The 22247-nt window shown below is 37.5% G+C and overlaps 1 protein-coding gene and 1 pseudogene across 2 annotated transcripts in view; one reads left to right on the top strand and one right to left on the bottom strand.

Moving 5' to 3' along the window:
* DIPK1A (divergent protein kinase domain 1A) overlaps positions 1 to 22247 on the top strand; it is a 122349-nt gene that overhangs the window by 15849 nt on the left and 84253 nt on the right. The gene's annotated exons all lie outside the window — the stretch shown is intronic.
* On the bottom strand, positions 11941 to 12553 carry LOC132002168 (F-actin-capping protein subunit alpha-2-like; annotated as a pseudogene).

Below are 22247 nucleotides of genomic sequence, written 5' to 3'. Positions count from 1 at the left end.
CAGGGATTTGGGCTCTAAGATGTTTTCCTGAGAGCATTGTACAATCAAAAAGATTTGGGGCTACTGCTCCAAATAATAGAATTTTATCTGTTCGTTTTTTTTTTTTTGATTGATCAACTTCAGATATTATCTGTAGACTTTCCACTGTAAAAAATGAATGTTTAGCTCACAGTCATCTCATTCTTTCTTCCAGGGTTTGATATAGTAATTGTATTATTAATTTACTTCCTCTGCTGCTTAACTTAGTAACTTTAGATAACGACAACTCTATTTTTCATTTCATCCAGTAAGACAGTCTTTGTCAACTCACCCACTTTTTAAAAAAGGGGCATTAGAACATGTGCTTCTTTTTCCATCTGTTCTTCTCACTTCCTGTCAGCAACACTTATTTTACATTGTCAAGGTTGATAACTTTTATATTTTGTCCTATTACCAAGGACAACCAAATCTCCATGTAAGTTGAATCTAAAAGATGAAAAATTATAAATAGTATCATACTGCCATGACCTGTTAATTTTTCCAGAAAGGAAAGTTTCCCTTATGAACCTGAGACCCACTGACTGCAGCATGAAGTTACTTTCTCCTTGTCAGGAAAGCAGGTAGAATGAACGGACAAGGACAAATGCCTCTTGTTATTAAGCAGATTACTGCAAGGCTTTGTCCTTTTCCAGAAGCTAAATCATATTTCTGCCAGTAGGAAAGAGAACATGTGATGTTTGCACATTCCCTATAAAAAGTTCTTTTTGCTTAGAAATCATGCTTGCTTAGTTTTTAATATTCTAATCAAAGAATAAAAATTCAAAGCCTAGCCTTTGGGATCTGTAATGAAGTAACAAGAGTTATAATTTGTGATTACCACAGGCCACAATTTCTTCCCTGAGCAGTCAATATACCTTATTTTTCTGGATCGTTACCTGCTCAGCTATAGGGAGCAGACATTTCTTCTGACATCTGCCCCCAAATCCAAGTAAAGTGAGCTAGTTCTGGAGTGCTGGACCATTTGAATAATGAAAACAACTATCATCTTGAGGGAGAGTAGTACAGGTAGGAACTGGCTATCATTTGGTGCCACATTTATAGAAAATTAGAGTGAAACACTTTTGGCCAGTCTTTCTTTTAGGATCCCGAAATTTATGTCTTGAAGCCGAAGTATCAAAGTTAGTTCTGGCCTAAGATGAAGAGCATCTCTATTTATAGTATCCCCTAAAATATGTTTCTATAAATATTTAGTGCAGAGCCAATTTGTGTGCTGGGATTACATTTCTTCCTTCTAGGGCTGGGTTAATGAACCCTGGACTCTCAAGATTCTGTGATCAATAACAACTATATCCTTTTTTCTCATACTCCATTAACTCCTTATAATCAGGGTACTTGTAAGCTTGCTTCAGATTCAAAATGTAGCTTTTTTGTGCCTTTTTATCCCCCCAGGGAGTTTCTAATTGCCTTTCTTTTTCTTGTTCCTCCTCCTCCTCCCCTTCTACTTCTTCAGATATATGTCTTTGACATGGCCTTTCACTTCTTTATTCTCAGTTGTATTTTCTGTTCTGTGGAATCCCCCTTTGTACCCACATGCTTTTCCTAGGCCACTGCACAGCTGTCTTCCAAGGGTTTCCATCTACTCTTCTCCTGGGTTGGAGTCACTGTTCTTAGGATCTTGTGTCTCCCACAGAATCCACTTACACTGTCCTGATTTATTCCATCCTTTTACTGGAATGTATCCTGAAATGAGTTCTTTAAAAGGATATGTAGGAAATAAACTTTCTGAGTCCTGTCTAAAACTGTCTAAGTTGTACCTTCATACTGGTTTGTAGTTGACTTGGGTGTAGCATTCGGAGCTGAAAATAATTTCCTTTAGAAAATGGGAAGACGTAGTTCCATTGTTTTCTAACATCCTCTATTGCTGACAAGAAGCAATTTGTCAGTCCTTTCTGGGTGACCTGCATTCCCTGTTCAGGGTCTCCTTTTTATACTTGTTTTGGAATTCTGTGAGGAAATGTTTAGGTGTGGATCTTTTATCCGTTAGTTGTATTGAGCACTCACTGAGCCCTTTTAATCTTAAGACTTGGGTCTTTCTTCAGCTCTGGCAAATTCTATTATTATTGAATAGTTTTCCCCACTCTTTTTTCCTGTTCTTGGGTTGGCTCTTTACATCTCTTATGGTCTCTTTATTATTTCCATTTTTTTTTAATCCATATGCTCTCATTCTGTGCTTCTCAATTTTGTTTTCCAGATCATCTGTTGATTTACTTTCCTTTTCTAATCACTCTTTAAATTCCAAGAATTTTAAATTTAAAGGGTTCTTCCAAGTTCTTTGTTCCTTTTTTGTGGTTTCCTATTATTTTATATGGGTGCAATACCCTCTTGAATCTTTTGATTATAGAAGTTTTTTTTTTTTAATGTTTGTCTTACATCCCTTAAGTATATTTGTTCCCCTCAAGATTCTTTTTCCTGTTAGTTCTTCTGTATGTTTTTCTTAGTAGTTTCTCATGCTGCGCGTTTTCCCCATGTGCCTTGTAGTCCCTGGTTATCTATTCGTATTTTAGAAAGAAGGACTGAGGAACTGGTGTGGATTTTCTATGCCATTTAAAAAGCTGGTCTCTTTCCCCCTAGACCTGTCACCTGTGTGAATGGCTGACTGAGCCCCAGTGTAGAGCAAGATGACTTGGCTGGCCTGCTTGCTCTAGGCCTGTTCTCAGACTGTGCCTTTGTGCTAGAGGAGTGCTCTACTATGGGTAGACTGTACTCCCACTAGATGCCTTGGCTTTCCCCAGGTCATTTGTTCTTTTAGCGATCTGGCTTTTGGACCGAGGGTTAATGCCAGGCTGCCTGTGATCTGTGTGGGGGTGGGGGAAGCAGATGGGGATGCCAGCCAGCGTAGTTTCAAGTACAGACCTTTAATTATTCCCACTGTCTGTAGCCCCACTTTCCCCTTCTCTCCTCCCTTGTACCTGCTGGCTTGGAGCCCAGAGCCATCAGGTGTCCCTGAGCAGTTTGGCTGTCTGGATTCCTTCTAGCATTCCAACAAGCATTTTGACTTCCACCTCCTCTTAGTTCAGCTTGTGGTTGTGTATTTCTATGCGTGTCTCCTCCATCACCACAATTCCATCTGCTTTTTGAATTTTAGAAATTTGTTGTATCCTTCATCCACTGGTGAACCCCTTCACTTCTCTTTCCTTTTGTTATTATAGGTTTGTTGCCTCTTTTGTCTCCCTTATTTGCCTGTGGTTTTGTAAGCTTTGGGTAGTAAATGCACATCCTCAACCTCCCATCTTGAACTCAAAGTCCTGATATGAATGTTAAACTGTCTCCCTTATGAATATTTACCTAACCTGTTTAACTTCATGGCTGCAGTGTCTACTTAAGCATTGCACAATTGATAAATTATTTCAGTAATGTAAGGCAAGAGAATTAGAGCAAATAACTTCAGAGAGATAAAGATCTAATGGCACAATTTTTCAGAAAATAGTGTTTAATAGCAACAGTTTATTTTAGTTAAAAAAGAGAAAAAACTGCTCAGTTAAAGATGAGAGTCTTAGAATTAGCTTCAGTTTTGTGCCTCATATCTATAGGCTGTTGTCAACGAGGATGTTAGCTGGTCTGCATTAGGTAAGGGCTGAACTTAAAGCAGTGGCTTGGTAGATCTCTGCTCTCCTAGAATTCACCGGTTGCTTTGGGAAGTTTTGGGAGTTGTTTTGGCACTGATGGATAAGTAATAAATGAATTTTAAATATAAGCAAAAAAAGCATCAGGCATTTCCGTGGACAATAAACACTTAAAATAGGTGACCTGCTAATGAGTGTCGGGACATCTGTTTGGCCAGCTGGTTGGAGAACCTTGCTGTTGAAGGGTTGGTTATCTGAGATCTGCCTAAAGAGCAGGGGACAGCCGGGCAAAAACTGGGATCTGGGCACTACCATCAGACAGCATATCCTTTCCACTGCTCAGTGCTTCCTACCCTTTGGTTTTGATCGTACTTCTGTCCTGCAAAGATTTTTATATTAATGTAATGAATTGCTTAAACATTTCTTAGCTTTTAAATAGCACTTGGGGTGAATTAAAGGTTCATGAGATAATTTATTCCCCTAGGACAGAGGAGGGATAAACAAGCCTTTTTATTCTGTGAGAGCAGAGTAGTTTGGTAAATGTAAAGGCCTTAATTATTATGCTTTAAGCAACAGCTTCATTTGCTTCAGTCTGATTCTCAGCTTTTAAGTGGGGTTCTTCTTTTGATAGATCATGTTGCTATTTCGGTGCCTGTCATTTTGCTCTTGCAGTTTCTCTCATCAAAAAGCATTTACTGGGCGCCTGGGTGGCTCAGTGGGTTAAGCCGCTGCCTTCGGCTCAGGTCATGATCTCAGGGTCCTGGGATCGAGTCCCACATCGGGCTCTCTGCTCAGCAGGGAGCCTGCTTCCCTCCCTCTCTCTCTCTCTGCCTGCCTCTCCATCTACTTGTGATTTCTCTCTGTCAAATAAATAAATAAATCTTTAAAAAAAAAAAAAAAAAAGCATTTACTGCTTACTTCCGTGGACTCCCTGTGCTGGTGTTGATCCTGTGGATGGCAGATGCAGACCTCCCTTCTTTCTTTAAATTGGGTACACTTTTCAAGGAGTATGGGGCATAGATGGTTGGAGGGAGCCAGTCTGTAGATCTTTAAATTCCCCACGTACTTTTCCTTAACATTGTTCTGCCTGAGAATGTGTTTCTGATGGAGGTGCAAGGTCTGCTCTCCTCCTTCTCCTTCACTGTTGCCCTTCTCATACCATTAAGAAAGAAAGGTGTACTGCTCTATATCAGATCTCCCAAAGGTCCCTGGATGTAAAAACCCCAGAGCGCCAAAGGGCAAAATTGAAAAGATTGGTGTCAGTGTGAAGATAGTGGATGACTAAGGGACACCAACTCACATAATGATAGATAAAAGTTCCTTTTGCAATTCAAATAGTCTCCACTTTTTTGCTCTCACAGAACTGAGAGAAGAACCTAATAGATTTGTTTGCTGATTAAGTAATATACTAATAGGTATATTTTTATGGTATATTACTGTTATCTTTTTTTAAACATCGTTCAAAAAATTTTAAAGAATTGAGAAGTAATTGCTCTAACAAGACTTCCTTTTTCTTCTTCTCATTTATGCGAAACCAGTTTCTCACCATTTAACTTTATGAAAACTAAGAGTAGGGATAGAATTGGTGCCGAACACTATCATTCTGATGATAAATAATAGTCACTGCATGGAATTGTGAACTAATTGAAGAAGAAAAATCTCACCCATCTCTTTTTTAATTTTTTAACTTAATTTTTTATGAGTTCAGGATTTTATATATTATAATATACCATATTATAATACCTTTGAGGCTCTATGATAAAAATAACTCAGGGACATATGGAATTCAAGCTAATTTGTGTAACTGTCACAAGAAAAAAAAAGCATTGCATGTGTTTCTGAAATAAGTATCTTCATTTAATTTCAGAATCTCAAAGCAGCACTGGATATTGGCCTTGTTTTTATTTTTATTATTATTATTTTTTAAACTAACATGTAATGTATTATTTGCCCCAGCGGTACAGGTCTGTGAATTGTCAGGCTTACACACTTCACAGCAGTCACCATATCACATATCCTCCCCAATGTCTACAACGCAGCCACCCTCTCCACACCTTCCCTCCCCTCAGCAAACCTCAGTTTGTTTTGTGAGATTAAGAGTCTTTTATGGTTTGTCTCCCTCCCAATCCCATCTTCTTTCATTTTTTCCTTCCCTACCCCTCAAGCCTCCCACTCTGGTCTCAAATTCCTCATGTTGGGAGATCATATGATAATTCTTTCTTTAATTGACTTATTTCACTTAGCATAATACCCTCTAGTTCCATCCACGTTGTTGCAAATGGCAAGATTTCATTTCTTTTGATGGTTGTATAGCATTCCATTGTGTGTGTGTATGTGTGTGTGTATGTATAGATATATCTATCTATATCTATACATACCACATCTTCTGTATCCATTCATCTGTTGATGGACATCTAGGTTCTTACCATAGTTTGGCTATTGTGGACATTGCTGCTATAAACATTTGGGTGCATGCACCCTTTCTGATCATTACATTTGTATCTTCAGGGTAAATACCCAATAGTTCAATTACTGGGTCATAGGGCAGCTCTATTTTCAACTTTTTGAGGAACCTCCATGCTATTTTCCAGAGTGGCTGCACCAGCTTGCATTCCCACCAACAGTGTAGGAGGGTTTCCCTTTCCCCAGCATCTGTCGTTTCCTAGCTTGTTAATTTTAGCCATTCTGACTGGTGTGAGGTGGTATTTCATTATGGTTTTGATTTGTATTTCCCTGATGCCAAGTAATGTGGAGCACTTTTTCATGTGTCTCTTGGCCATCTGGATGTCTTCTTTGCAGAAATGTCTGTTCATGTCCTCTGCCCATTTCTTGATTGAATTATTTGTTCTTTGGGTGTTGAGTTTGGTATGTTCTCTATAGATTTTGGATACTAGCCATTTACTAATATGTCATTTGCAAATATCTACTCCAATTCTGTCAGTAGTCTCTTGGTTTTGTTGAGTGTTTCCTTTGCTGTGCAAAAGCTTTGATGTTGATGAAGTCACAGTAGTTCATTTTTGCCCTTGTTTCCCTTGCCTTTGGCAGCATTTCTAGGAAGAAGTTGCTGCATGCTGCCTGTGTTCTCCTCAAGGATTTTGATGGACTCTTGTCTCACATTGAGGTCTTTCATGCATTTTAAGTCTATTTTTGTGTGCATCGTAAGGAAATGGTCCAGTTTCATTTTTCTGCATGTGGCTTTCCAATTTTCCCAACACCATTTTTTGAAGAGACTGTCTTTTTTCCATTGGACATTCTTTCCTGCTTTGTCAAAGATTAGTTGCCCATAGAGCTGAGGGTCTATTTCTGGGCTCTCTATTCAGTTCCATTGATCTATGTGTCTGTTTTTGTGCCAGTACCATGCTGTCTTGATGATTATAGCTTTGTAATAGAGTTTGAATTCTGGAATTGTGATGCCACCAACTTTGACTTTTTCCCTCAACATTCCTCTGGCTATTTGGGGTCTTTTCTGGTTCCATATAAATTTTAGGATTATTTCTTCCATTTCTTTGAAAAAATTGATGGTATTTTGATAGAGATTGTATTATTAAATACAAAAGTTGCTTTAGGTAGAATAGACATTTTCACAATATTTGTTCTTCTAATCCATGAGCATGGAATGCTTTTCCATTTCTTTGTGTCTTCCTCAATTTCTTTCATGAGTACTTTATAGTTTTCTGAGTACAGATTTTTTTTTTTTTCTGAGTACAGATTCTTTGCCTCTTTGGTTGGTTTATTCCTAGGTGTCTTATGGTTTTGGATGCCACTGTAAATGGGATTGACTCCTTAATTTCTCTTCCTTCTGTCGTGTTATTGGTGTATAGAAATGCAACTGATTTTTGTGCATTGATTTTATCACTGACACTGAATTCCTGTAAAAGTTCTAGCAGTTTTGGAGTGGAGTCTTTTGGGTTTTCCACATATAGTATATCATCAGCAAAGAGTGAGAGTTTGACTTCTTTGCTGATTCGGATGCTTTATTTCTTTTTGTTGTCTGATTTCTGAGGCTAGGACTTCTAGTACTATGTTGATAGTGGATATCCTTGCCATGTTCCTCATCTTAGCAAAAAAACTCAGTTTTTCCCCATTGAGAATGATATTGGCTTTGGGTTTTTCATAGATGGATTTGATGATATTGAGGTATGTACCCTCTATCCCTACACTTTGAAGAGTTTTGATGAAGAAAGGATGCTGTACTTTGGCAAATGCTCTTTCAGCATCTATTGAGAGTATCATATGGTTCTTGTTCTTTCTTTTATTGATGTGTTGTATCACATTGACTGATTTGTGGATGCTGAACCAACCTTGCAGCCCTGGAATAAATCCCACTTGGTCATGGTGAATAATCCTTTTAATGTGCTGTTGGATACTATTGTCTAGTATTTGGTGAGAATTTTTGCATCTGTGTTTATCAAGGATATTGGTCTGTAAGTCTCTTTTTTGATGGGGTCTTTGTCTGGTTTTGGGATCAAGGTAATTCTGGCCTCCTAAAATGAGTTTTCCTACAATTTCTATTTTTTGGAACAGTTTCAGGAGAGTAGGTATTAATTCTTCTTTAAATGCTTGGTAGAATTCCCCTGGGAAGCCCTCTGGCCCTGGGCTTTTGGTTTGTTGGGAGATTTTTGATGACTGCTTCAGTCTCCTTCCTGGTTAGGGGTCTGTTCAGGTTTTCTATTTCTTCCTGATTCAGTTGTGGTAGTTCATATGTCTCTAGGAATGTATCCTTTTCTTCCAGATTGTCAAATTTGCTGGTGTATAGTTGTTCATAATATGTTCTTATAATTGTTTGTATTTCTTTGGTGTTGGTTGTGATCTCTCCTCTTTCATTCATGATTTTATTAATTTGGGTCCTTTTTCTTTTCTTTTTGATAAGTCTGGCCAGGGCTTTATCAATCTTATTAATTCTTTCAAAGAACCAGCTCCTAGTTTGTTGATCTGTTCTACTGTTCTTTTGGTTTCTACTTCATTGTTTTCTGCTCCGATGTTTATTATTTCTCTTCTGCTGGGTTTAGGGTTTCTTTCTTGTTCTTTCTCCAGCTCCTTTAGGTGTAGGGTTAGGTTGTGTACTTGAGACATTTCTTGTTTCTTGAGAAAGGCTTGTATCGCTAAATACTTTCCTCTCAGGATCATCTTGGCTGTGTCCCACAAATTTTGAACAGTTGTGTTTTCATTTTCATTTGTTTCCATGAATTTTTTCAGTTCTTCTTTAATTTCCTGGTTGACCCATTCATTCTTTAGTAGGATGCTCTTTAACCTCCATGTATTTGAGTTCTTTCCAACTTTCCTCTTGTGATTGAGTTCTAGCTTCAGAGCATTGTAGTCTGAAAATATGCAGGGAATGATCCCAGTCTTTTGGTACCAGTTGACACCTGATTTGTGACCCAAGATGTGGTCTATTCTGGAGAATGTTCCATGTGCTCTAGAGAAGAATGTGTATTCTGTTGCTTTGGGAGGGAATATTCTGAATATATCTGTGATGTCCATCTTGTCCATTGTGTCATTTAAGGCCTTTATTTCCTTGTTGATCTTTTGCTTGGATGATCTGTCCATTTAAGTGAGGGGGGTGTTGAGGTCCCCTATTATTATTGTATTATTGTTGATGTGTTTCTTTGATTTTGTTATTAAATGGTTTATATAGTTGGCTGCTCCCATGTTAGGGGCATAGATATTTAAAATTGTTAGATCTTCTTGTGGGACTGATTCTTTGAGTATGTTATAGTGTCCTTCCTCATTTCTTATTATTGTCTTTGGCTTAAAATCTAATTTATCTAATATAAGGATTGCCACCCCAGCTTTCTTTTGATGTCCATTAGCATGGTAGATTATTTTCCACCCCCTCACTTTAAATCTGGAGGTGTCTTTGGGTCTAAAATGAGTTTCTTATAGACAGCATATTGATGGGTTTTGTTTTTTTATCCATTCTGATACCCTGTGTCTTTTGATTGGGGCATTTAGCCCATTTACATTCAGGGTAACTATTGAAAGATCTGAATTTAGTGCCATTGTATTGCCTGTAAGGTGACTGTTACTGTTTATTGTCTATGTTCCTTTCTGATCTACTACTTTTAGGCTCTCTCTTTGCTTAGAGGACCCCTTTCAATATTTCCTGTAGGGCTGTTTTGGTGTTTGCAAATTCTTTTAATTTTTGTTTGTCCTGGAAGCTTTTTTTTTTAAAATCTCTCCTTCTATTTTCAATGATAGCCTAGCTGGATATAGTATTCTTGGCTGCATGCTTTTCTCGTTTAGTGCTCTGAATATATCATGCCAGTTCTTTCTGGCCTCCCAGGTCTCTGTGGATAAGTCTGCTGCCAATCTAATATTTCTACCATTGTATGTTGTAGACTTCTTGTCCCAAGCTGCTTTCAGAATTTTCTATTTGTCACGAAAACTAGTAAATTTCACTATTAGATGATGGAGTGAGGACCTATTTTTATTGATTTTGAGGGGGATTCTCTGTGCCTCCTGGATTTTGATGCTTATTCCCTTTGCCATATTAGGGAAATTCTCTATTATAATTTGCTCTAATATACATTCTTCCCCTCAATCTCTTTCTTCTTCTGGAATCCCAATTATTCTAATATTATTTCATCTTATATTCTTCTCTAATATTATTTCACTTATCTCTCAAATTCTCCCCTCGTGGTCCAGTAGTTGTTTGTCTCTCTTTTGCTCAGCTTCTTTATTCCCTGTCATTTGGTCTTCTATATCACGAATTCTCTCTTTTCCCTCATTTATCCTAGCAGTAAGAGCCTCCATTCTTTTTTTTTTTTTTTTAAAGAGTTTATTTATTTATTTGATTGACAGAGAGAGATCACAAGTAGATGGAGAGGCAGGTAGAGAGAGAGCAGGGAGCCTGCTTCCTCCTCTCTCTCTGCCTGCCTCTCTGTCTACTTGTGGTCTCTGTCTGTCAAATAAATAAATAAAATCTTTAAAAAAAATAATGAAGGTTTAAAAGGATTTTTTTTAAAAAGTATTGTTAAGATAAACTAGTTAAAAAATGTTGAAAGCGGAAAGAGGAAGAGTTAAAATATTAGAATAAGGAAAAAAATAAAATTTAAAACATTTATTTAACTTTGCAAGACTAAAGGATCATGGGAAGAAAGCCATGAATTACTTTCATGCCTTTGCTTTCCCCTGCTCTGGAGATCCACTGTTCTCCTTGATCAGTGAGCTTGGACTTGGCTGGATGTTCTTGCTGATCTTCTGGAGGAGGGGCCTGTTGTAGTGATTCTCAAATGTCTTTGCCCAAGGTGGAATTGCACTGCCCTTGCCAGGGCCAGACTAAGAAATCTGCTCGAGTTTGCTCTTGGGGATTTTTGTTCCCTGAATGCTTTCCGTAGAGCTCTTTTGGAAAGTGGTTGATTTTCTGTTCCTAGAATGGCTGCTCTTCTCTTTGATCTCCTGTTGAGTTTGTAGGTGTTCAAAATGGTTGATCACTATCTAACTGAACTCCTGCGACTTGATGTCATTTCAGTCTGCTACTCCTCCGCCATTACGCGTCTCCCATCTTGGTCTTGTTTTTAAAAAGTTTATTTAAACCCTAAGCTACCTTAAAACCCTTTCAGATACACAATTGATACAGAAAATGCTTTCCCTCTAATCTTAATTTAACATAAATGGAAAAGGTGAGGGGGGAAATGGAGACAAATTTCTTCAGCAGCATATATGACTAAATCCATCAACCACCTTAAACTAGAATTTCCATTATTGATTGATCCCATTAAAAAGTGCTGGGCAAATAGCCGAAGTTACCCACTTCATAAACAATTTCAGGGTCATGATAAGTAAACTATTTTTGAAACACTTCAAAACTTTTAACATTAAACTAGAAGAATCATCTCTTACTTGTAAGAAAGGAAGGTATAAGAGAAAGTAAAAGACACTTAAACTGAACTTATTTGTAATCCTCTTTGAACAAAAGAAATGAAAAATAATGGTAAATTAGCTAAGCTCTGTGCTCTAACCAAACTAATTAATTACAGTGATTTTAAGTGGCAACAGCTCACCTGATTCGGTAGTTTGACAGTTTTGAATACTTTTGCAATGATTTTGCAAAATGATCTGGTCATACAATGTTCATCTTGTGCATTCTGCATTTCTTTTCAATCCTGTAGCTAAGGATCTTGTTCCAATCAATCTTAGTCATGTAATTGGCAACTGTCAAGGTAAAGCTTTAAAAGTAGTGTCTGACATCATCTGGTAATTCTCACTGGTAGTGGTCTACTATTCATTTTCTGCAGCTTCTATAATCTTTATAAATTCTTTTGCTGTTTGTGCTTCAGTAGATGCTGTTAGGAAATCTTGTATATCTTTATGACTCACTAACTGAACATTACTATCTTCATAATGAACCTGAATTTTCAAGATGCCAACCACCTGAGCCTGAGTGGTTAAAAAAGTGATTGGAAACTTCCACTTTGACCTCCAGTGATGGCTCCAAAAGTTTTTTCTTTGGAACTGATAGCTTTCTCTGCATGCAACAATGCTTTGCTATCCATATTTTTTTTTTTTTTTTTTTTTGGCCATATATCAGTGCAGACCCCATTTGGATAATGTTCTTTTGTATACACTCACAGAACAGTTCTACAGAAGTTCTCCATGTTTCAACACATTTTCTCTTTCATATGGTCTTGGATCAGTTGCTTCCTTTCTTAAGTGATCAAATTTGAAAGAGATTCTGTTTTGGGAATCCAAAAACTTTCCATTTCCCAAGTTGCCATGTTTTGTTATCAATATCTGATCTTTATAACCTTCAATTTTTCTGGAATAAACTGGTCCAAGTTATACTGTGCAAATGCATGAGCTGCTCCTTCCCTAAGAAGATTATCATTATTAAATGGCAGCCAAACATCATTAAACACCTCATTAAACTTTCCAGGAGGGGCATGAATAGTGAATTTTGCTGCTCTGTACACCTTCTCCTCATTAGACAACTGCTCTTCCAGGTCCGCCATTTTCCTTCTGGCAACAAACCAGGTGGTGGTGGCATGATGGCAGTGACCACCTGACTTCCCCTCACACCCATCTCCTTTATGTAGTTTTCCTTATTATATTTAAGAATCTTTAAAATCAAAATTTACAGTATATTTATATTTTAATTGGTTAGTAATAATAATTGTAACCAAAACTCAAACCAGAAAAAATTGGTTTAACACTTGAAGTCTTTTATTACAAAAAATAAAGAGAAATTTATTTTTAATTTATAGACAGATTTTTTGTTGAGGAAAAATGTAACACTGTCAGTAAAAGACTTTCAAACATAAAATACATTACATTAGAGATAATTTGTATTGGAGGAATCACCTTTTCTCAAGCCTTTGTTAAAGCTTACTATATGGCCTCATTAATCAAGATAGTGTGATACTAGTGGATAGATAAACACAGATCATTGAAGTAACTTAGGGAACCCAGGAATGGAGGCACATAAAATATGCCTAATTTTTTACAAAGAACCTAAAAGCAATTCAAGAGGAGGAGAAATACCTTTTTAGTGAGTGGTGCTGAAGCAATTAGACATCCATTGGCAAAAAAACAAAACAAAACAAAAAAAACAAACTTTACCGAAATCTTATATAAAAATGAACTCAAAATATATCATAGACATAAATGGAAAACACAAAACTATAAAACTTCTAGAAAAAAGTGAAGAAAATATTTGGGGTCTACAACTAGGCAAAAGATTCTTAGACTTGATACCAAAAACATGATCCATAAAAGGAAAAATTGATAAATTGTATCTCATCAAAATTAAAATCTTCTACTTTGCATGACCTTGTTAAGAGGATGCAAAGACAGGCTACAGATGGAGAAAAAAAATGTTTGCAAGCCACATATCTGGCAAAGAACTAGTATCTAGAATATATAAAGAACTCTCAAAACTGTAAAAGACAATCCAATTAGAAAATGGGAAAAAGACATGCACAGACCTTTTACTGAAGAGGATGCACAGCTGGCAAATAAGCACATGAAAAGATGTTCAACCTCATTAGCCATTAGGGAAATGCAAAATTAAAATTACAACGAGATATCACTGGAATAGCTAAAATAAAAAATATTGACAACACCAAATGCTGGCAAGGATGCAGAGAAGCCATATCATTTATACATTGATGGTGGAAATATAAAATGATATAGCCACTCTGGAAAACAGTTTTGCCAAACTGTTTCTTAAAAAACTAACCATGCAACTTCTATATAAGCCAGCAGTTAAATCCTTGGGCCTTTATCCCAGACAAATGAAAACTTGTTGCTATAGGCTGAATTGTGCCCTGCCCCCAGTCCATACGTTGAAGTTGTAACCCCCAAATCTGTGGGTATTTGGAGATGTGGCCTTTGGGAGATAATTAGAGTTGGATGATGTCAAAAGGCAGGGCCTTCATGATAGGATGATAGGATGATAAGAGTGATACATTTAAGGTGATATAACAGCTTTACTTTAAAATAGCGATATTTACAATATGTTAGAAATTACTCCTTTCCTACTACTTAAACTTACGGGAAAAAATTTAGATGTCAGTTTAAGAATGTGTGAGGAGATGTAAGGTCTTCAAAATTTTCTTGGGGTTCTGCAAGTAAAAAAGCCATATTTCAATAATGTAGCCATTGATGAAGGGGTTATATTCCAAAATTGTATTTTAAAAGAAATCAGAGTCTGGGGCTGCTGGGTGGCGCAGTAGGTTAAGCATCTGACTGTTGATTTCGGGTCAGGTTGTGGTTTCAGGGTCATGGGATGGAGCTCCGCATTGGGCTCCATGCTCAGTGTGGAGTCTGCTTGAGATTTCCTCTCCCTTTCCCTCTACCCCTCCTACTCAGGTTCTTTCTTTCTTTCAAATAAATAAATAATTAAAAAAAAAGAAGTCAAAATCTTAATTGCCAGAGGAAGTTAAAATAAATATTAAAGAACCTGGGAGCTGCCAGTTAAGGGTGGGGTTAAAAAGGAAGAAGAGTTGTGCTGTGTTTAGATGCTGTCATTGGCCTTTAATGCCTGTTTTTTGAATTAGTACAGGTGTGTTCAGTTGCTGCATTCTAAATAGGCAAGAGAAAAAAGGAAAGTGAGGCAGGGGAGGGTTGTGTTTTTAGCAGTCTGTGTTAGGGAGGGCGGAGGGACAAGGGATATTCATTATCCTAAAATGACTACAGCCATTAGATAATGCATGATTTCAGACTTCCTGTTCCTACATCCCAAAAAGAAAAACTCTCTTTATGCTTGATGATGTCCCAGTCTTAAGTAGGGGGTTAAACCTTCCATCTCACCGTTAGCTGACTTAATATACACCAGTACTTTGGGCTTAGCGAATGTCGAATGTCGTAGTGTAAATTAACTGCAGTCACTTGATAGATGTAAATTAATCTGATTGTTTCCTATTTGGGAGGGGAATGGAATGTGAGGGAAAGGGTTATGGAACACAAGGGGGTGTTTGGGAAGGTAGGGAAGCAGAGTTCTGCTTTGAAAGCTGCAAATAGAAGCAGAAAGTAAGGTATTTTGGTCTTGCTAATGGATTGCTTAAACATGATTTATGAATATTTTGGTTAATATTTTAAAATACTGCTGACTGCTTTATTAAGGAATTTATATCTCTAAGGATTAATTAACCTAAAATAGATCCCATTAAATCAGACTAATTTAAAAGTGGCCCATAGCTTGATCTACCAAATAAATTTGAAAGTCATTATGTTACGTAGACTTCCCTCCCCAAAGGTGATAGAAATTAACCATACAAAATGATAGTACTGAGTTATAGATGTCTTATTTAGCAAATGTTTTTATTGAAGTGATTTTGAACTTAAAGAAAAGTGGTAAGAATTCTAATGTTATAATATATTAAGATGAGTAATATGCTTTAGCGTTTCAAGCCTGTGATTTGCCTTATATCAAGCCCTTTGTCTTTATTAGCCTTATTATTTTCATTTACTGGTGAGATGATAATGGTGGTTGATAAGAAAGTTCTTTCTTACCTCCCTAGTAACAATATTTTCAGTAATAAAAGAGGAATGCTTTAGCTTCCTCATAAATGTTATAATATCCAAAAATTAATAAACTTTTGAATGGCTTTTAAAAAGCACATTATGGGGGCGCCTGGGTGGCTCAGTGGTTAAAGCCTCTGCTTTCAGCTCGGGTCATGATCCCAGGGTCCTGGGATCGAGCCCCACATCGGGTTCTCTGCTCAGCGGGGAGCCCGCTTCCCTCTCTCTCTGCTTGCCTCTCTGCCTACTTGTGATCTCTGTCAAATAAATAAATAAAATCTTTTAAAAAAATAAAATAAAAAGCACATTATGACCATCTATGTTGTGTGCTTGCCTATTTCAAGAACTTTTTGAATTCAGATTAGTGACATGGCCAGTTTCTCCCTTCAAACTGTCTATTTGTTTATGTTTATGGCTACCTTGGAAAAATCAATGTATTTTTTCTTATTGACATCTGCTACTATACCCATTACATAAAGATTTCTCAAAATTGATAGGCCAGTTATTTTTAAAGTCTGCCATGTTGAATATAGAAAGTGTCATGTTGTATGATGATAAATGCTTTAACCAACTACAAAGTCACACAAAATTTCTTTTTCATTTTCTTTTTTTTTTTTTTAAAGATTTTATTTATTTATTTGTCAGAGAGAGAGTGAGTGAGAGCGAGCACAGGCAGACAGAGTGGAAGGAAGAGTCAGAGGGAGAAGCAGGCTCCCTGCGGAGCAAGGAGCCCGATGTGGGACTCGATCCCAGGACGCTGGGATCATGACCTGAGCCGAAGGCAGCTGCTTAACCAACTGAGCCACCTAGGCGTCCCATCTTTTTCATTTTCAATTAAAAAATGGCATATATATGTTCCCTAATGTGGAAAAGCTTCTTCTAATATATTTTTAGAACTTCAAATAAGAAAACAGTTTACATTTCTACTTGAGGGAACGGCCTAGACAGAATAACACAATGGAGATATAGATGAATGCTCTCTGTGTTTACTAAAAAGAGCTGCATGCTCTTCCCGTATGTATAAACACTTCCAAGAGGCAGGTAGTAAATGTAAGTCTAGGGACATGAAGGGATGCACTTCATCTAAGTGGGTGGGTTATATTCAACGCTGTGTTGATCAGAACAGTATGGTGCTGGCACAAAAATAGATAGATCAATGGAACAGAAGAGAAAACCCAGAAGTAAACCCACAATTATAAGATCACTTAATCTTCAACAAAGTAAATTAAAAAAAAAATAAACTAAGGTGGCTAAGTGGATCAAACGTCTGACTCTTGGTTTTAGTTCAGGTCATGATCTCGTGGGTCGATATGAGGCTTGTGTCGCCTCCCCTTTCAGCAGGGAGTCTGCTTGAGATTTTCCTCCTCTCCTCCTACCTCCACTTGAGCGTGCTTGTGTGTATGCACTCTCTCTCTCAAATAAGTAAATCTTTAAAAAAATAAACTCTTGAGACTACATCAAAGTAAAAAGCTTCTACACAGCGAAAGAAACAATAAAACTAAAAGGCAGCCTGTGGAATTGGAGAAGGTATTTGCAAATGACATATCTGATAAAGAGTTAGTATCCAGAATATATAAAGAACTTATAAAACTCAACAACCGGAAAACAAATAATCTAATTTAAAAATGGACAGAAGACATGAACAGACATTTGTTCGAAAAAGACATTCAGGTGGCCAACAGACACATGAAAAGATGTTCATTATCACTAGTCATGGAAAATACAGATCCAAACTACAGGGCGATATCACCTCACACTTGTCAAGATGGCTAAAATCAACAACAAAAGAAAGAACAGGTGTTGGTGAGGACGTGGAGAAAAAGGAAGCCTTTTGCACTTGGAGAATGCAAACTCGTGCAGCCTCTGTGGAAAACAGTATTGAAGTTTTTCAAAAAGTTAAAAATTGAACTGCCCTGTGATCCAGCAATCACATTACTTCATATTTACCCACAAAATACAAAAACAGTAATTCAAAGGGATACATGCTTTGCTGTGTTGAATGCAGCATTATATATAATAGCCAAGATATGGAAGCAGCCTAAGTGTCCATGGATGATGAGTGGATAAAGAAGATCGTGTGCGCGCGCGCACACACACACACACACACACACACACACACTCGCTCTCTCATTCTCTCTCTTTCTCAAATAAATAAATGAAATCTTTTAAAAAAAATAAGCTGTTAAACATTTGTATTCTAGGTCAACTGGTGGCATGGGCTTTCTGTCTTAACACCCACTTTTCGTTTAACAGCCCAGTCCCTCTATGAGTCTTTTTTTTTTTTTTAATATTTTATTTATTTACTTGAGAGAGAGAGAGAGAGAGAGTACAGAGGGAGAGGGAGAAGCAGACTCCTACTGAGTAGGGAGCCCTATGCCTCGCTTGAACCCAGGATTCCGAGATCACGACCTGAGCCAAAGGCAGATGCTCAACTGTGCTGCCCCCTCTATGAGTCTTTGTTTAAAAAGTGTGTGTGAGGGGTGCCTGGGTGGCTCAGTGGGTTAATGCCTCTGCCTTCAGCTCAGGTCATGATCCCGGGGTGCTGGGATGGAGCCCTGAATCAGGCTGTCTGCTCAGCGGGGAGCCTGCTTCCTCCTCTCTCTCTGCCTGCCTCTCTGCCTACTTGTGATCTCTGTCAAATAAATAAAATCTTAAAAAAAAAAAAAAGTGTGTGTGAGGGGTTGGGAGGATGTTCAGTTCATATGTAGCCTTCTAAAGTGATTAAAGCAAAAGCCAAAGAAGATTATCATCACCCTATCCTGTAAAGTCCCCAGTATGACAATGAGGTAGGGATATAATGGTGGTTAAGGACATCAGCTTGGGGAGTCAGACTCACCAGGATTTAGGTCCTGACTCTACCACATTTGTGCTGTTTGCCTTTAGACAACATACTCAGCCTGTATTTCCATAGCTGTAAAATCATGAAGATGATAAAATTGGTTCATGGAGTTAGGAGAATGAAATGAAATAATATATGTTGTGCAACTTGCTTTTATAGCTCATAATAAGAACAATGAAAAGGGGAGGGATAAGAAACTCATTGTTTTTCTAATGCCTTTTTAATTTTTTCAAATCAGAAAAGAGCAAATTCCTTACCTTGGACTATTACTAGACCTCTAATTCTGTGAACCTGTGAATTTGCTAAAGGTTGATCTGCAGTTAACTTAAAATCAGTTTGACTATTAGCCCTTATAGTGTTGACATTTATTCAAGGGGGGCTGATTTTTTATGTGAAAGGTCAGAACCTTAACACAAAATAACAAGGGAAGGTATTGCTCCTTAACTTTTTACTGAAGTTTAAATGAATACAGAAGAGTGCATATTTGATAAAAAAAAGAAAAATAGGACCTTGGGGCCCCTGGGTGGCTCAGTAGTTAGTTGTCTGCCTTCAGCTCAGGGGCCTGGGATCAAGACCCACATTGGGCTCCCTGCTTGATGGGAAGCCTGCTTCTCTCTCTCCTACTCCCCTGCTTATGTTCCTCTCTCTCGCTCTGTCCCTGCCTGTCAGATAAATAATAAAATCTTAAAAAAAAAAAAAAAAAAAAACGGGCGCCTGGGTGGCTCAGTTGGTTAAGCATCTGACTCTTGATTTCCGCTCAGATCATGATCTCAGGGTTGTGAGCCCCGTGTCAGGCTGGCATGGAGCCTGCTTGAGATCCTCTCTCCCCATCCCTCTGCTGCTCTCTTTTAAAAAAAAAAAAAAAAAAAAAAAAAAAATTAAAAAAAGAAATAGAACTTGTCAGCATTCTCGAAGCCCCCTGTATGTTTTGTCAGCCCCAACCCCATGATGGTGCCCACTGTCCTGATTTCCAGTGGAAGAGATTGGTTTTGTCTGTTACTGTTTTAGTTTATACCTATGGACTCATGCCTTTTGGGTCTGACCTCTTTAGTTTAGCATTATATTTGTGAGCCTCTTCCTTACTGTCACAGGTAGTTAAACCTCTTCACTCTTATTGCTGTGTAGTATTTTATGTGAGCATACTCCAACTTATTTGTCCATTCTACTGTTAATGGCTGTTTGGTTTGCATCCAGTTTTTAGCTTTTATAAATATTGAAGCTGTGAACTTTTTAGTGCTTGTCTTTTAGCGAATATTTATAAGCATTTTTGTTGGAGTGGAATGACTGGGTCATAGATATGCCTACCTTCAGTTTTAACAACTAATTACAATCAGTTTTCCAGAAAGATTGTACCAGTTTTTACCACCAGCAGTGTATGTGCATTCCTTGCATTGCTCCATGTCATCACCACTGCTTGGTATTGTAACTCCTCTTCATTTTAGATGTTCTAATGTGTTTAGAATAATATCACATTGTGGTTTTAATTTGCATTTGCCTGATGATTAAGGAAGCTGGACATCTTTTCAGGTTTATTTGCTATTTGGATAGCCTCTTTTGGAAAGTCACACAAGTTCACATCTTTTGTTCACATTTCTGTTGAGTGGTCTATATTTTTCTTAGTGATTCACAGAAATTCTCTATGTAAAATCTGTATGAGTCATTTTCAAATATGTTATTTTTAGATCTTCTTCCCCTTTTGTGGGTTGTCATTTTGCTGTACTAACGGTGTCTCTTAATGAACATAAATTCTTAATATAATCATATTTATCAATTTTTTCTTTTGTGGTCGAAGTTTTTATGTCCTATTTAAGAAGATACAAATACTTCAAATACTCTAAAGCCACAAAGATATGTTTTTCTCTGAGCTTTGTTGTCTTATCTTTCATACTTAGAATTATAGTCCATTAGGGATCAATCTTTGTAAATGATATAATGAGAGGTTAAGACATTCCCCCTCCCCCAACTGATAGTCAGATGACCTTTGCTGAGATTTTTCAAAAAGCAGCATGAATATTTTGGTGATGGTTGGGTCTTTCACTACTAGAATGAGTTCCAATCCTAGCCCCCAAACAGAGTGAAGGAGCATTTTAAGACCTGTGTTTCTTTCTGATCTGCTGTTTAAGCTCTAGCACAATAAAGCAGGTATGGATTTTTATTGAGATTCCCCTAGGCTGAATGTCATGTACGCTAGGGTTAGATAGAAGTATGATATCCTGTAATCATGAAGTAATGCTTGCAAGTTATTCATGATGGGTTAGTCACCAGTAAATGTGCTATAAGGAAGCTGGAGTGATTGGAGAAAGATGTTTATCTGACATTATCTAGCTTTGGACTTTATATGAAAGGTTCCAAAATCTAAGCTCAATAATAATATCACCTTTCATTTATAGAACAGTTTGCTGAGTACTTTCATTTAGATCCTTATGGTAACTAGCACTGTAAGATTTTCTTTTTTCTTTTTCTTTTAAAAAATTTATTTTTATGTTCAATTAGCCAGCATATAGTATATCATTAGTTTTTTTTATTTTTTAAAGATTTTATTTATTTATTTGGCAGACACAGATCACAAGTAGGCAGAGAGGCAGGCAGAGAAAGAGGAGGAAGCAGGCTCCCTGCCAAACAGAGAGCCCAATGATGCCAGGCTCGATCCCAGAACCCTGGTATCATGACCTGAGCCAAAGTCAGAGGCTTTAACCCACTGAGCCACCCAGACACCCCTAGTTTTTTTTTTTTTTTTAAGGTTTTTATTTATTTATTTATTTGACAGAGAGAGAGAGAGAGATCACAAGTAGGCAGAGAGAGAGGTGGAGGGGGAAGCAGCCTTCCTGCTGAGAAGAGAGCCCGATGCAGGACTTGATCCCAGGACCCTGAGATCATGACCTGAGCCAAAGGCAGAGGCTTAACCCACTGAGCCACCAGGCGCCCTACATCATTAGTTTTTGAGGTAGTATTCAATGATTCAAGACAGATACTATTGTCCCAGTTTAACAGAGGGAAAACCGGGAAATTCAGAAGTTTTTAATTATCCTGGTAAATAATTTGATAAAACTGATAACCCAATATTCTTGTTGCTCTGACCCAACCACTTTTACAAGACTGCTCTAGGCAAATTGAATCAGAGGTACAGACGGGCCCAAGATATGATTTATTCTCTCAAAGGGATATAAAGCTTCAGTGTTTAATCAAAACAGAAATATTTTAGGTCTGACGAATGAGCTGGATCTTGGAGGGGTTTCAGTGCATAGAGTTTAATAATCTCACATTTTCCTGTTGTCTTCTCTTTACAGCCATCTGTTGGATTAGCTCCTTACGATGCCTTAATCCCTTTCTCTAGCACCTTATAAATGAATTTGTGTTTGATGTCTCTTAGCAAAGGGATATAGGACCTAAATGCAGTTAAACTAGACATAAAAGCTGGTGAGAATTTAATTTTATAAGTATAACTCAGAGGTCATCAAGTTTGCATGATCCTACTCAGTTGTAAAATCCTGGGCTGGTGGTTGCAGAGACTTTGTTTATCGTTCTAGTTTTCCCTAGAGTAGCTAATAGTAAATTGCATGTAATGAACATCTCTAGTCTGTAGAAACTAACAACTGTCTCAAGTAAAAATTGAAGGTAAAAGCTGTTTCTCCTAATGGTAGATGAAAAAAAAAAGATCTAAGTTACCTGCTTGTTAGAAGTCTTGAACATAAATCCTTCAGGGCCATATATAACTGTATTCAGTACAGCAATAGATCGGGGTTCTTCATATCTGTCAGAAGTGTGTGGTACTTCTGGTAGAGCCAGACTGAATAGCCACTCTGAGCTTTTATGTGCTTCTCTGTTCCTTTTTCAGAAAAACTAGA

The sequence above is a fragment of the Mustela nigripes genome, chromosome 14 (assembly GCF_022355385.1).
Source record: "Mustela nigripes isolate SB6536 chromosome 14, MUSNIG.SB6536, whole genome shotgun sequence".
Classification (NCBI taxonomy): domain Eukaryota; kingdom Metazoa; phylum Chordata; class Mammalia; order Carnivora; family Mustelidae; genus Mustela; species Mustela nigripes.
This window is presented reverse-complemented; position numbering and strand designations above follow the sequence as displayed.